This window comes from Macrobrachium rosenbergii, chromosome 22, assembly GCF_040412425.1.
Source record: "Macrobrachium rosenbergii isolate ZJJX-2024 chromosome 22, ASM4041242v1, whole genome shotgun sequence".
NCBI classification, from domain to species: domain Eukaryota; kingdom Metazoa; phylum Arthropoda; class Malacostraca; order Decapoda; family Palaemonidae; genus Macrobrachium; species Macrobrachium rosenbergii.
In genome coordinates, this window is record NC_089762.1 from 46,285,891 (window position 1) to 46,301,893 (window position 16,003).

At 36.3% G+C, this 16,003-nt stretch overlaps 1 protein-coding gene across 2 annotated transcripts in view; it reads right to left on the bottom strand.

Moving 5' to 3' along the window:
• LOC136850838 (uncharacterized) overlaps window positions 1-16,003 on the bottom strand; it is a 315,712-nt gene that overhangs the window by 159,056 nt on the left and 140,653 nt on the right. For both annotated transcript variants that reach the window (XM_067124859.1, XM_067124860.1), the window contains one exon: window positions 11,515-11,628. The gene's annotated coding sequence lies outside the window, so the exon portion shown is untranslated. The remainder of the gene's footprint in view (window positions 1-11,514; window positions 11,629-16,003) is intronic.

A 16,003-nucleotide genomic window follows, 5' to 3' on the forward strand; every position in this document is an offset into this window, starting at 1 on the left:
AATAATAAAGAGATTATTACGGCTATTAGGCACCCAAAAAGTGTGGCTTATCCAGTAAGGAGATTATTATGGCTATTAGGCACCCAAAAAGTGTGGCTTATCCAATAAGTACAGAGATTATTATGGCTATTAAAAATACGTCTCCGGTGAAAGGCCATCGGTACCATAAATTTGAGATATCCACCCAGTCTCGGTCGATTTACCATTTGGAAAAGAATCAAATGTAGCTGATTACAGTTCTACTAGGAAATGAATGACGTCATAAAATAATGAGTTTACAGACACAACCTCAGGCCTTCCCAAAGTCACTGGGACCAATTTCTTCGAAGGGGACGACGGTAAAACAGTGAGTCAATGACTGTTATACGGAGAAACGTTAGAAGTCAGTCGGCGCCAAAGACCACCGAGAGAGAGAGAGAGAGAGAGAGAGAGAGAGAGAGAGAGAGAGAGAACGCATGACCATCCCACCACCGGAACAGCCCGCCATTCCCGTGGAGTAACAGCAAGCAGATTACAAAGGAACATAGAAAATCGGGGAATGCCAAAAACAGAGAGAGAGAGAGAGAGAGAGAGAGAGAGAGAGAGAGGTAACCAACCGGCGCCAAACGCCAGCGAGAGAAAGGGGAAAAATAAGACAAATAACCATCCCCGCACCTGAGGAAGACATTACACCAGTTGGTTGGGGTTGGGGGCCACACACACACCACACAAACCCCTAACCTCCCGATCAATACAACCAGCGAGGTTCCAAAGACTTAGGGCGTGAGCTTTACAGCAAAAAGTTTCCTGCACTGCGACTGACAAATGAACAATTCGACCCATCCAGAATTCTACTGACGATAAACCCGATCCCAACTATATAGACCTGTACAAGGTTAGGTTGAGATGAATATCTCTAGGTCTGGTTAGGACGCGGGATGCCCCAGTCAGGTTAAGACCCAGGGGCCTAAAATATATATGTATAAAGGCATAGCCACGAAGGGAAAAGTGAAACACAGAGTCGTTGCTAGCCCTTTCGACTTACTGTTCTTTACTTAGCAGATTGGAAAGAAAATATACAATAAGTTGATAAAAAGCTCATATAATTGACAGATGGGGATTATAAAAGAACGTATATGTATATGTGTATGTGTGTGTATATATATATATATATATATATATATATATATATATATATATATATATATATATATATATATATATATATATATATATATATATATATATATATATATATATATATATATATATATATATATATATATATATATATATATATATATATATATATATATATATATATATATATATATATCATATCAGCTGTACCACCAGTTACTTGTTATTGCACGGGTCTCGAGTTCAGACCCCGGATATATCTGATAAATTTCAGTGAAAGGGGGCCTTAGCATCCCTGTCAGCTAGGGATGGGGTGCTGGGTGCCGTGGCTGAGTAATACAGTGCTACGGCTCACGACTGCTAGGACCCAGTTTACTCCCATACTTTTGCTGTTCACTTTATCCAACTGTACATGGGTACCAACCACTGTTGAGATCACAAGAAAGAAAGAGGCACTAGCAACCATGTCCCTAAAATGGTTTTTTTTTCTTATCTCCATTCTCCTCCGATAGCACGAATGAAAAATTCCCTTTTCTGATGCACATCGAGTACTTGTACAGTATAAAATGATATTATACTCTCGTTTGCCAAACAAAAATAAGAGAACAAGAATACCAATAAAATACTTGAAAAGGTCGAAGGTCAAGGTAAAAAAAGTAGGAAATGAAATTGAATAAAAATGCAGTTGTCCACCAAAATATAAAACGAAAACGAAGGGCCTTTAGACATTAAAACAGCTTAATAATGATGATGAATATCTGGACCTCACTTCAGCAACCCAAGTGTCACAGAGAAACAAACTGGAGTAACGAAGCAATGCATGCGAAATTCTCTTTCATTTTACTTGTTTACACTGGGCCAGGGCAAGAAAAAGTCTGTGGGCGCCTGCCCCACTGGTCTTTGTCTCTGCCACTGTGTTGTTGTCAACTAGAATCAATATAATTTATAGCCTTAAGGTAAATCTCTATCGACTCTGAGGTTTGATGTTTGTTGACCTGTCGCTGCTGCTTATCGTTGTCACTTCGTAATTTATCACTTGTTTTCTCTCCCTTCTTTCCCCCGTCCCCTTTCTCCTCCCTGTTTATTCACATGTTAGAGCTGACAACTTCCGGCGGCAGTTGTGTGTTTGCTGTCATTTCTGGGTTCCCTGTCTTCTAAATGTCAGTGGCGGCGGAAAAAAATGGACTTCTGTCCTTCCCTTTGATGTGGTCCATTTTTCAAACTTTGTGGTGTAGTTTTGCAGGCAAAAAGGTGTCCTGACAATAAAGGGAAGTTTGTTTAGAATTGCAGGACACACACACACACACACACACACACACAGAGAGAGAGAGAGAGAGAGAGAGAGAGAGAGAGAGAGAGAGAGAGAGAGAGAGAATCTTCTATCTTTGCACTCTTCAAAGAGCAACTTCAAAATGTAATCTTTCACCATTATCTACCTTATAAGTTATTAATAAAATAAAAATTCTGATCTGATACGAAATTCAAACTTCTATCACCCATGCCCTGAAAACACTCTTTGAGCAGATTCTGAATTTCTTATTCCGACGTTACAGTTCCTTTACATTTATATACAAATAAAAACCTAACAAACAGCTGTAGTAAATGCCACTTGACATACTGATACGACACAGATCTGTAAAAAGAAATCTAAAAGTGTGACAAAGGAAATTATGATTCTTGTAAATCAGCCCGTACCGTAAAACAAGAAAAAGCGTTGTGGCATCACAATTTACTTTACGAATTTACAAACCTTGCACAAATTTTATTCTTATATACGATCACCTTTTAACTCGTCATTTATGAATTTTTCCTTCCTCCGTCTCAAATTATTTCCTTCGCGATGGGACGTCTGCCTGATACCTCAGCATATCACAGCCTTCACCCTTTTCCTCCCCTTCTTCCCCTCACCCTTCTGATGCCATCCCCAAGCTCTAGAGCCCTTATCTCCCCCTCTGTCATTCTCCCCCGTCAATCTTCAGAGCATCTTTGACATTCAATCTCTCTCCCCCTTGCATTTCCCTCCCTTCCTAGAATCTCGACGGAAGCTGCGTTCTCCACGTTTGAATTTTCTTTTTCTTCTTCTTTTTTTTAGGGTCTACCTTCGTTAGTCATCGCTGCTTTTATTTATACCAATCATTCACACATTCAAGGAAATCTCATCGGGCGATGATTTTCTTTCAATTTCCTAGAAATAACTCGGCCAAGAAAGAGTTCCTGTAAGATCAGATGAGTCATCACTCTAGGAGAATTTTTTTGGCTAATTATTTCCCTCTCCCCATAAAGACACACTTATGTCGGCACTGCCCTGGCCTGGAAACATTTTGACTTCATAGTAATTTAATTACTTCCGATGTTTATTATGGTGGTGTCAAAAGGTATTCACTTTGACGAGGCACTGATCGGTCACGTCTGTTAATTCTCTCTCTCTCTCTCTCTCTCTCTCTCTCTCTCTATACGTCTATACATCACCGTATGTTAACCAATGCAGTCTACTGAACAGCACGCTACCTCTGTCATAGTACAGGTCAATTAACACACACTGGGCTTTAAGCACCCAAATCGTTCTTGTTCTTGTCTGGGATCGATAACTTTTATTTCATTATAAGTATATTTTCTCCTCTAATTCTCTGCAAAGAGCACAATCATTCTTTCCCGTTCTGTTTTTCCTTCCGGTTATTTTGTATGAATGCGTAATATACTTGAAGTGAAATCATCTTTCAGCTTAAGTGTTTTTAATGTATTCATTTCTGCTTCGTTGTAATTTAACATCGCTGGTATCCGCTTCTTGCTGAGGCTCTTTTCGGAGACTGCAAGCTCCACGACCAGTTAAAAATCGACGTGGTTAAGTCGTGCGGATTATGCAAATAACAGAACGAGTCAACTGTTCTGATGTACTTCAAATCTTGTGGACGCAAGAGCAACAGGACGACGGATAAAAGAGCGGGCCAAATATGAATGCTTCCTGCTAATATGGCGACCTGGCGTTTGCTATGAGGTCATCTGTAAAGAAGAGTTTTACGTCTCGGAAAATGTATTTGTAACCCTGAAAAAAAGTCGATTTTCAAGTAAATGTCCATTTTCAGTCTAAAATGTTTACAGCTCATCTAAGAAACCGTTCAGTCGTTAAGACTTGAAAACAAGCTAGGCTTTATCTTGGAGGTCACACGTCCCAACGCAAACGTTGCTTGCAGGAAGAAAACCCAGGAATGGTGAAATCGTTAAATCTATTCTCTGCCAGTCATTATCTCTCTTCGAGAGAAAACCAGACACCAGATAGCGTTTCATCACCAGCTCGATGGGATCTACAATTCCTTGCAATCACTATGCCTCTCCAATCTCTTTGATATGAAATTTTTTACGTTCAAAAGCTGAAACCGGTTTTATTTTTCAAGAGGGGTTCTAAAACTTTCTGGAATTTCATATAAATCTACATAAAATTCTCTAGATATTTAATCTGACCAAATCAAGAGACAGAAAACTGATGATTTTTAAGTTAACTTGCGTTTCGGACTGTTCTCTACTTAAAAATAAGTTGCTTTATAACATTTTTTCGTCGAAAATGTTCCACTTGCAACAAAAGACATAATAAACTAAGGTTCCTCGAAAGCAAATACGCCTAAAAGGCTTCAGAACTTGCTAGTTGCCAGAAAAAAACGGTCATAAACTAAGAAAACACTCCATGCAGAAGTCAGCCCCTCTCGTTTGAAGTTAAATCCCACTAGGAACCGCTCTGCTTATGGCAATAATCCTAAAAACCCTTTTGCTCATAGAAAATGGCAAAAAATTAACCGCTCTCACTTACCCGTGCTGTCCTTTTCATTTTAATTGCATTTCTGTTTTCACCAAATTCTCATTTTCGGAGAAAACTAAATGAAACCTCAGGAGACAATGTCTGGACTTTTTCGACGAATTGGTCGTTTGCTAGGTAAACAATCTCTCTCTCTCTCTCTCTCTCTCTCTCTCTCTCTCTCTCTCTCTCTCTCTCTCCTCAGCCTCTTCTTGAGTACTAAAACACTACAGAAGTCATAACACCCGTCTAATTGAGATACCGTAGGCTAAAAGGAAATGAAATCCAGAATATCATCATAAGAGCGGCAACGCTTCGAGATATACAACAAGCAAAAAAGTAAAAATAATAAAAAAAATAAAATAAAATACCCACAGGATTACCAAATGCCACGCATACTTTTAAATCTTTAATGGACAATTTTCTTCTCTTTCATGACGACCATAACCGCACACGCACGCCCAACGTAAGCCAAGAGATGACGTCAAGTGACGCTATTCCAAAGAAGGGCGTTAAATCTGGGGTTTTTGGCGCGCTAGGCGTCGACGTAAGAAGCCTCGTCGTGTATTTCTGGTTGTCAGGCCAGACGTCGTCGCCCCCCCCCCCCTCGAAAAGAAGTGGGAGGACCTCATGTGGGAAAGATTCGTGGTGTGGGAGAAGATGTTTCTGGGAGTCATTTCCAAGGTGGTGTTAGCAATTCCCGTGGGGAGTTTATAGTCTTGGATATTTCCTTTGATAATTGCACACGTTGAAAATATTCTTTGTGTGCAGAAAATCCTTGTGGGAGAAGACACGACAAAATCCACGGAGTGGGAGTGCCTCGTGTAGTAGAAATTCAGTGTGGGAGTCTTCTTGTGGTATTGGTGCACACAGAAAAATATTTCCATGAAAAATCACAGACGTAGGATTTAAGAATACCTCCTGTGGTACAAATTCACGCCGCACGAGAAAATCTTGTGGCATTGGCTCATTCGAAAAAGATAGCAACATGAGAAAAAATCTTATGGAATCGATCGCGTAAAAAAAAAAAAACAGTGTGGGAAACACTCATGACACAGTGAACATTCAGGTGGAAGTGGATCATATGGAAAGGATTCGTGACGCAGCGAAATTCATGGAGCCGATCACGGGGAAAAGATTCACGGTACGGGAGGAATAATGGTGAGAGTGAATCAGGTGAACAAGATTCAGAGTTCAGGGAACATTCATTCAGCCATTGATCATGTGGAAATGATAAACTCAAGTTTGAGTGGATCGTATGAGAAGATTCACCGAATAGAAAATTTCCTGTTGCAATAGAACATCTGAAAAAGATTCAAAGTACCATAGAAAATTTAGTAAGAGTTAATCCTTGGGAAAAACTCACGGTACAGAAAATTTCTTGTAAAAATGGACCGTATGAAAAAGATTCACTGTACATAAAATTCATGAAGTGAATCAAATGAAATGTTTCACTGTACAGAGAAATTCACGGAATGAATCATCATGAAAAGATACGTGGTACCAGAGAATTTTTTTGAGAAATCGATCACGTAGAAAAGATTCATGGTTCAGGATGAATTTTTGAGGAAGTAGCTCTTGTGGCTCTGAAATATTCAAAAGTCCAGGAGAAATGCTTGTGGGAGCAAAAGAATGAAATTTTTGTGGGAGTGGATCAAGTATATAAAAAATCAGTGTGTTGAAACCTTACGAAAGAGTCCCCCCCCGCCCCCCCCAAAAAAACATACGTAAAAGTTTTTGTTGGCTGGAGTAAATAATGTGCGATATATTCAGCGCGGGTACAGACAATGTCATAAGATATTCAACCAGTCCCTCGTCATCTGTTTATCCACAAATTTTTTTGTGTGTGGGCGTGTGTGGGTTGGGAGGTCTTTTCTGCATATTTGTGGGCATGATTTGTTCCACTTTGCGATGCGTAAGGTATCCACATATTGGAGAGAGAGCGTACAATGTATTGTTAACAGCACATGTAAACCAACTGGAAATAATGTCTATGAAAATTTCGTAAACCCGAATAAAGAGAAATCCATAAAACTTTTCCTATCAAAATCCATTAAGATTTCTGCAAAATGGGACCCGATTTCCTTTAAAAATTATCCTAACAGAAACTATTCCTATGACCTTTGTTCTTTTCCATGAGACAACTTTGTTTTTTCTCCACAAAACGCAGCTGTACAGGCTGTCAGAGAAAGTTTAGAACAATTCAATTTTGACATTTTTATTAAAATCGAGACATTTTGAATTCACGTTACAGTTCATTCAAGAAGTCTACGGGTATCACTCTTAAAGTTTTTACTGTCTAAGTCAGTGGTTTTTAAACCATTTTTAATGTATGCACCCCTTTCAAATCAGCAGTCAGTTCTCGCACCCCCTGAATTGCTGAAATAAAAAAAAGCTAAAATACAAAGTTCATATGACGTGTATTAATAACAAAACCACATTTTCATTATTATTATTATTATTATTATTATTATTATTATTATTATTATAATTATTATTATTATTATTGTTATTATTATTATTATTATTATTATTATTATTATTATTATTATTATTGTTATTATTATTATTTATTTATTTATTTTTTACTTATTTTATTTTTTTATTTTTCGAAGAAAAACAAATAACATGAGTATATAACAACAGATTTTGCTTTAATTATTCATAGGCATTCTCGCACCCCTGGTTAAGAACCACTGGTCTAAGTCATTAATAAGATTCTTGCCAATGTACAGTAAGTCTCACTCACCGTCAAGTTTTTCATCAAACCAATAAAATAAAAGTTTACTTGAACCACGCCCTTTTAAACAAGCGGATCGCATAAATGATTTTTCAAGTGATAGATGTTAATCTCACAGTCAACAGCACATGTGATGCACATAATTTCTGGAAGAATTTTGCACTAGAAGTGATAAAAGTTATTTGTTAACTTTCCGTTCGGATGAAGAATTTTGCTGATATACTAATCAAGAAAAAAAGAGGTCAGGGAAGTTAAGAGGTTGTTCTTATATATATATATATATATATATATATATATATATATATATATATATATATATATATATATATATATATATATATATATATATATATATATATATATATATATATATATATATATATATATATATATAGACATACAGATATAGGAAGACAGAGGAAAAGAGAGGTTAGCAAGTATTTACGAGATTCAAGTCTAAATATTCACAAAATCTTGAGGGCTCAATTACAATTCACACTGCATCCGGCATATGTCCAGAGGGATGACAAGAAATATGAAGCACTAGTGTTTGTAGTAGGCGTAGTATTAACTGCAGTATAAAAACAGCTGAGTGAACCAAATCATGCATGCAGCCGTAACTGTACCATACACAGGATACGAGAGAGAGAATGAATGTTGGATTCCTGATTGTTGTGATATTTTCTGTGCTTGTGTGAATCTACAGAGAGAGAGAGAGAGAGAGAGAGAGAGAGAGAGAGAGAGAGAGAGAGAGAGAGAGAGAGAGAGAGAGAGTTTGATTCATGATTGTGATGTTTTCTGTGCTTGTGTGAATCTACACACACACACACACACACAGAGAGAGAGAGAGAGAGAGAGAGAGAGAGAGAGAGAGAGAGAGAGAGAGAGAGAGAGTGTTCGAGTGTGGGAGTGCATGCTCTCACAGGTAGCCAAATCTATATTTACTTGAACCTTCTATTTTTTCTCTCTTTTTTTTGCAGGAAGAAGAACGGATATCAGATACCTAATCAGCCCTGAAAGACGCTGCGGGTGATTCGTCATGTTGACTTTGGCAGTTGGTGTTAGGACACTTTTTTTTATTCTCCCAGTCTTTGAAGACAAACGGATTCATCTTAAATTTCTTTTTCAATGACTTGCGCTTGTTATTGTCAAAACGGGATGATACATTTCCGAATGAAATACAACTTGTTAAATCGGTGGAAAGGATAATGCGCTTGCTTTTTGCTTTTACTTCTGATTCAACAGTTTTTCGTGGGTAACTCGATTCGAGTTTTGTTTCTTCTAACAGAAATGTTCTTTGCCACATTCAACTATTTGCGATAAACTTAATCTGTTTTTGATAATAAATATCTTTCCACTTTTCTCAGCATTCAGTCGGGGGTTTTGATATACATAGTATTTCCAACAGAATTTGCTAGTTTTAATAAATAAAGATCATTGTCAAAAGTCCATTACTATCTAATGTTTATTTCTGAGGGTTATGTAGTATAGCTACTAGTGCTTTCATCCTTTCCCACGCTCTGCCAATTAGGGCCAAAATAATTATTAAATGTTCATAGAGAACCGAAAGATGTAATCAATAATATTTACGAGTATATACACCTGTATTAACGTTCTTAAATTATATACTGTTTAAAGATATCAGAGAAATATATACGCAATCCTCAACATTCCTCGAAAACTGACATATTTTCGTGATTACCAGAGTAAATACCGAGAGATACTGTCAGTGAACCTGATGAACAATTCACCGTGCCCTTGGATAATGACGTGCAATATCTACAATGAAAATGATGACGTTAGAATCCCCGCGTTGTGACAACAAATAAAACATTAAGGGTCTTCCCCTCGGAGCCGATAAATCCTCCCTCGTTCTGCCATGTCATAAGCCGATTAGGAAAAGCAGTGCGAACCACAAATAAATTCGTGTTGAGTGGTGATTTAATGGTTGCCAAGGTGAGACTTCATTCCTGGATTATGCGTTGTGGGAATGAGCAAACGTGAGTGGGGGAAATTGTGCGAAAACGTTCAGATGAAAGTGTTCGCATCACTCGTGACGTCACAGACCAGTGGACCAATAGGGAGTGATGGACGATGACGTAACGCAATGGGAGTACCTTCCAACACTCATCTAGCCACCGAACAAGGTAAGATGTTAATCCCCCATAGATTTCTATCTTCTGTTACCATGTTAGCGATTAATTTCTAGCTTGATGATATATAAAAATAAGTAAACATATGATAAAATTAGTATCTACATGCAAATACTCTTGAATATAAGTTATAATATAAGCACATACGTAGATGTAAGTTTTTGTATGGCCTGGGGATGTGAAAAATAAGGCATTTATGATCTAATGTTCTTTCCTGCACTCAATGAATTCCTGATTTCCATACTTTTATATACATTATATATTCTGTATGTAATATATATATATATATATATATATATATATATATATATATATATATATATATATATATATATATATATATTTATGTATATATATATATTACATAAATATAAACAATGTGCGTCGACCTGGTGGAGAAAGGCGTAATATATATCGCTGAAACCTTGATTTCAAAACTGATTTCAGAGGCAACAACAGTTCAGCGCTACGCAACCACATTATCACGAAGTTTAAGAATTTGTTTGACCTCATACCTATATAATGTCTGTAAAGTTGAGATATTTTACTTGGATTGGAACCGACCCATCCTTACTTTGGCAACGTGATATTAACCCATTTATACAGAAAAAAAAATCGGGTTCAAGATTTTTTAGGGAAAACTTATATAAAAAAAAAAGGGAATACAGAAGCAAACACGCAAAAAATGCGCCGAAGTTTCTTCCGCGCAGTTGGGTTTTCTGTACAGCGTTATAATCAACGCCACCGAAAATGTATCTATCTTTCCGTGGTCTCGGTATAATGCTGTATGAGCCGCGGTCCATGAAACTTAACCACGGCCCGGTGGTGGCCTATCCTATATCGCTGCCAGAAGCAAGATTATGGCTAACTTTAACCTTGTATAAAATAAAAACTGCTGAAGCTAGAGGGCTGCAATATATGTTTGATGATTGGAAGGTGGATAATCAACATTTTTCAGCCCTCTACATCAAGATCTGAGGCCCCAGACGGACAGAAAAAGCACAATGTTCTCTTTTATGAAAACAAAACGTAACGCTATCAATTTTAGACATCTTCCCCACAGCACAATGATGAGATTATATTTCTGCCTATTTAAAATCGAACATATAGACGAGTCTTATTTCAAGGAACCCGTTCCTCAAAGATGATTTCCCCGTCATTTCCCTTGGCGTTTCTACCTTTCAAAAGAAGTCTATAAATACAATAGGAAAAATGTCAGGAGAGAGAGAGAGAGAGAGAGAGAGAGAGAGAGAGAGAGAGAGAGAGAGAGAGAGAGAGTTGGGGTGGGCTGCAAAGATAAACGGAAATGCTAAGCCAATTATGTCCACATCTCCTATTGAAAGGCAATGTGGCTGTCATCTGCTGTCGTCTGCGTGCTAAGTGGCGAGCAGTCTCCATCCCAGAGACATTATCAGCATAATAAAGATGACAGATCACTTCCATCACAGCCCTAATGACTTTTAGAACCACCGACCAAAGCCGTAGATTCAGATTCGTTTGAAAGAGCCAATCGTTCCATTTGTGGCCTGAGCACTGGCCAGTATTGTACGGCTAATATATTTTCTTGGTTGAGAAGAATGGCGTGATGTTTCCTAGAGATGCATTCCTCTGGGCTTTGATAGTGGCAATAATAAGTTTTCACAATAATAAGCTTTTACAGAAATGGACATATGAATGACGATGATGAGAAAACATGTGGCTGAATCTATGCTTACCTCTCATCCTAGTAGTAAGAGCTATTACAAGCGAGAAAGTAACGGTCTGGAGACGTTCTCTTTTGTTTCTGTGCACAGGGCGTGTTGGTCAATCGCTTGTAGGGGACTGCAGGCCTGTTAAGAAAACGAGACATAGACATAAATGAAATTTGTAAGACTAAGAAATAAATGAAAACTGTAAAATCAAGAAATACTGTTAAAGACGGGCAGACCATGGCGAAGTAATTCTCACACCCACCCGCTATTCTTTTTGTTATAAGTCATAACAGTACAGAAGCATTAGTTAAATTTCGTTATATAAACTACAAACAAAAAGAGGAAGTGAACTTTGTGTTAAAATTTTAAAACAAAAAGAATCATTAAATCACAGAAAAACTAAGAAAAAAGTCACGATGAACTCCGCGAACCTGCCATTTGTAAATGGATCAATTCTGATCATTAAAACTGAAAATAACTTAAATTTGCTAGGACAATCAATGTTTCAGCAGAAACTGTCACATTCTTTCAAGACCCAAGACATTTTAGAAGTAAGTGTCGATTTGCCACAAACAAAATAGCAACTGAGTTGAAAATATTCCAGATTCTTTTCGTATGAGAAGATTTGCACAATTTACCATTGATGACATGATATTCATGACATATTTCTTAACTTCTATCGAGTTGGGAGGGACTACGTGAGGAAACTCTAAGTTGATATCATACCCCGTTTTGCTATCAAGCGACAAAGAAAGTGGGAATATTCAAGTCTGTCTGAATGAGAAACTGTCACTGAGAAAGTTAACCTCCTAATCATTCATTCATTTTTAAAGTTAGGCTCTGTCCTCCTAACCAACTTTCCATTTCGTAAATATATTGTCACTATCAAGAGTATACTCTGTCCTCCTAACCAACTTTCCACTTCATTTGTAAATATATTGTCACTATCAAGAGTATAATCATGCCATTTCTGACTATTTCTTAATGGTTATGCTCCAAACATTACCGCCAATTTCTTGACAGTCAAGGTTGATCTGAGGATCCTTAATAAATACAATGACAATAGACAGATGCACAGTATACTGCATGCTTATGAGAAGCAATTAAGTTACTTGTGAATCTATTTTATTTCTCGCTAGTTACACACAAGACAACCTTGCCGATAAAAATGAATACAGACTAATTCAAGTTGATTTTAGCGCAGTATTTGGTTATGTTAACAACAAAGATCTTATATAAATATAAACTTTGTAACCTTGTGTGGTACGCTAGTTGATCTCATTTCAACAAAGTTCAGAGGGAGTTGGTTTTTCTTGTATGCAGTCTTTAAATGGTGACATTGTTGGCCATAAAATATATAAGTACAACGTTTAAGGTTTCTCCCTGATCTGAAATGAAATGTTTGCTATCCATAACAGAATTCTGGAGTAAATTACGATGTATGAGGCTTAACACTTGGATAACCAATTAATTCAAATTCCCTGATCATGTACCATGATCCTATTCTTTGATTCGCTGATCATACGTAATTCTGTATTTGGGTGCCAACATGTTAAACATGACTGTAACTTCTGGCTACAAATTTTCCTCTGGCGTCATTTATAATATATCGCCTGTTGCTCTTAAAAAGTTTGGTATTATTCATATGGATTCTTGTGTCTATGGAACACCATCCATCCTGAAGAGGGGGGTTGAACTGTTCAGGAAATAGCGAACGAGATAGAGCATTCAGCAATTGGGACATGGATGGTGAACGAAGTTTAATAAATTGGTTGACGCTAGAGATTGTAATTTCCAAACATTATTTACGGATTTTCAGGCTACCATGTAGAACAAGACCAACAGATTGCACATGTCATTCAGTCGAGATCAAATGGTAATAATGAACAGAGCACAATGACAAAATGTTAAAATTTCTTATAGTTCAGAAATCGAACTCATATTCGCGATATTTTACATTACATTAATCAAAATACCAGGCAGTTCTTATATTCTTGAGAAACATTAATACCAAGTATAAAAAGTAAGTATTAACTGAATTTTCGATAAATTAGTTGTATGGTCACTTCAAGGTGATCATGAGTGACAAATACAAATCTAGGTCAGTTACCTATTCAAGTTTCATCGTTTTCTGTAAGACAGTTTCTTCCTAATAATATGAGCTCCCTCCGTAGATTGTTCATATGTTACCATTCTCTCTCTCTCTCTCTCTCTCTCTCTCTCTCTCTCTCTCTCTCTCTCTCTCTCTCTCTCTCTCTACTCCAGAGACGCCTAATTGCTGTAAATTATCAATGGACCTGTCTCAAGTAATGGCTACCAGTATGTGTGTGAGTTGTAAGTTTTATTACACATTTAAAATAGTAAAGAAACAATTTCAGCGAGTTCCTGATTAAGTCTATATATATATATATATATATATATATATATATATATATATATATATATATATATATATATATATATATATATATATATATATATATATATATATATATATATATTAATTACAAAGAGCCTTGTATTGTGCAGTATATATATATTCATATGTATGTGTGTATGTATATATATATATATATATATATATATATATATATATATATATATATATATGTGTGTGTGTGTGTGTGTGTGTGTGTGTGTGTGTGTGTGTGTGTGTGTGTGTGTGTGTGTGTGTAGAGAATCCCACAGGAAAATGACAGGCAGAAGGAGGTCAGTACCAAGCGCTTTCACGTTTATTAACGATGCGTTAATAAACGCGAAAGCGCTTGGTACTGATCTTCTGCCTGTCATTTTTCTGTGGGGTTCGCTTATACACTGAAGCTACATGCATCTACTGTGGTTAAAAAGAAAAAAATATATATATATATATATACTGTATACACATATATATCTATCTATATATATATATATATATATATATATATATATATATACTATATACATAAATATCTATATATATGTGTATATATATGTAAGGGTATCTTATATATATAATTTATATATATATATATATATATATATATATATATATATATATATATATATATATATATATATATATATATATATATATATATATACTGTATATATATATATATATATGCACATAGTTACGAATATATCGGGAGCTTGTATTAATCGTACAAATTCTTAGTAAGAGAAAGCACGTATCGAACCGGAAAGCCCCCACGGGGAACAGGGATTTAGCGGAATAAAAATAAATTTTACTTTCGGAGAAACGAAGAAAAAAAAAGTTAAAGGTTAGATGAGACTTAAAGAGAAAGCACTCCTGTGTCGACAGAGTAATTATACAGAAAAACCGTGAGTGTAGAGACGATAAAAGAAAGGCTGATCTGACTGATGCAAAAATAGAAAGGATAAAAGAAAGCAGAGGCGTCGATATCGGGGCCCGGGGCACCCCATCAGATGTTTGCCCCCCACAAACTGACCACCCCCCAGTTGAAATTTCCTTTGCAGATGAACTTTAATCTTACAGTATTTGATACATTTGCATACAGTAAGAGTTGAAAATTAATTGAAAATTGAGCTCTATAATTTCAAATACAGGTTTACTGATTACTAATACTAATATTTTCCTTCATTCACATGGATATATGCATTCGAAAATAGTATACTTTACTTATTACAGAATTGGTATATTAGTTTTGTGTAATTTTCTTTGCCCCCCCCCTCTGTGGAATGTCAGCTACGCTACTGTAAGGAAGGCTATTAAAACTGAAGAAATGTGCACGAGGAAATTAAAAAAGAATAAGTCTCTCATGATTGTACTTTCCTTGAACTCATATTCCCAAATGCCTTTAATATTTTCTAGACTTGGTGTATTTATGAAAATCATGATCATAAGGTAACTTAAATATGGTGGGAACGTTCCGTATAGTTTTCATATGGTTTTCTGTAAGAGAGGTGAAGGTCGCGTTTTCTTTGAAAGGAGAACGTTAACTGCGATATACAGTACATATTCATATTTTTTTCTCAATGCTGTTTTGTATGAACTTTTGATTACGGCAAAGCTCGCTCATCTAGTAATGGATCGTCGATATTGAGTTTTCTGGTTTGTACGTTATTCTACTGGTAAGTCGTGGTAATTCAAAATAAAAAAAACTGTGAATTAATCCATTAAGGTTCCTTCTCATATTTAATGTCGTAGGAGTTTCTAAACGGTTGTGTTATCACAACCATCAGTAACAGAACTGGATGCCCAATGCAAGTAGGCACTCCCTCTTATCCAGGGAGATTGCCAGAATATAACTAATAAGATAATAAATATTAAAATCCCCAAAAAATTAATCTGGAACTACTTACAAGGGTTTAGATATAAAAACAACAAAAGTAAAACAATCGTTTGCTTTGCAAAAAAAATATTTAAAACGTATTTTTTATTGCAAACGTACAGGAAAGGATTTTAAACAAAGGACCTTGAACAACAGATTAATAAAAAAAAAAACTGTTCCAATCACTGTTACTAGAGTTTTTTGCGCCACCCCCTCCTATT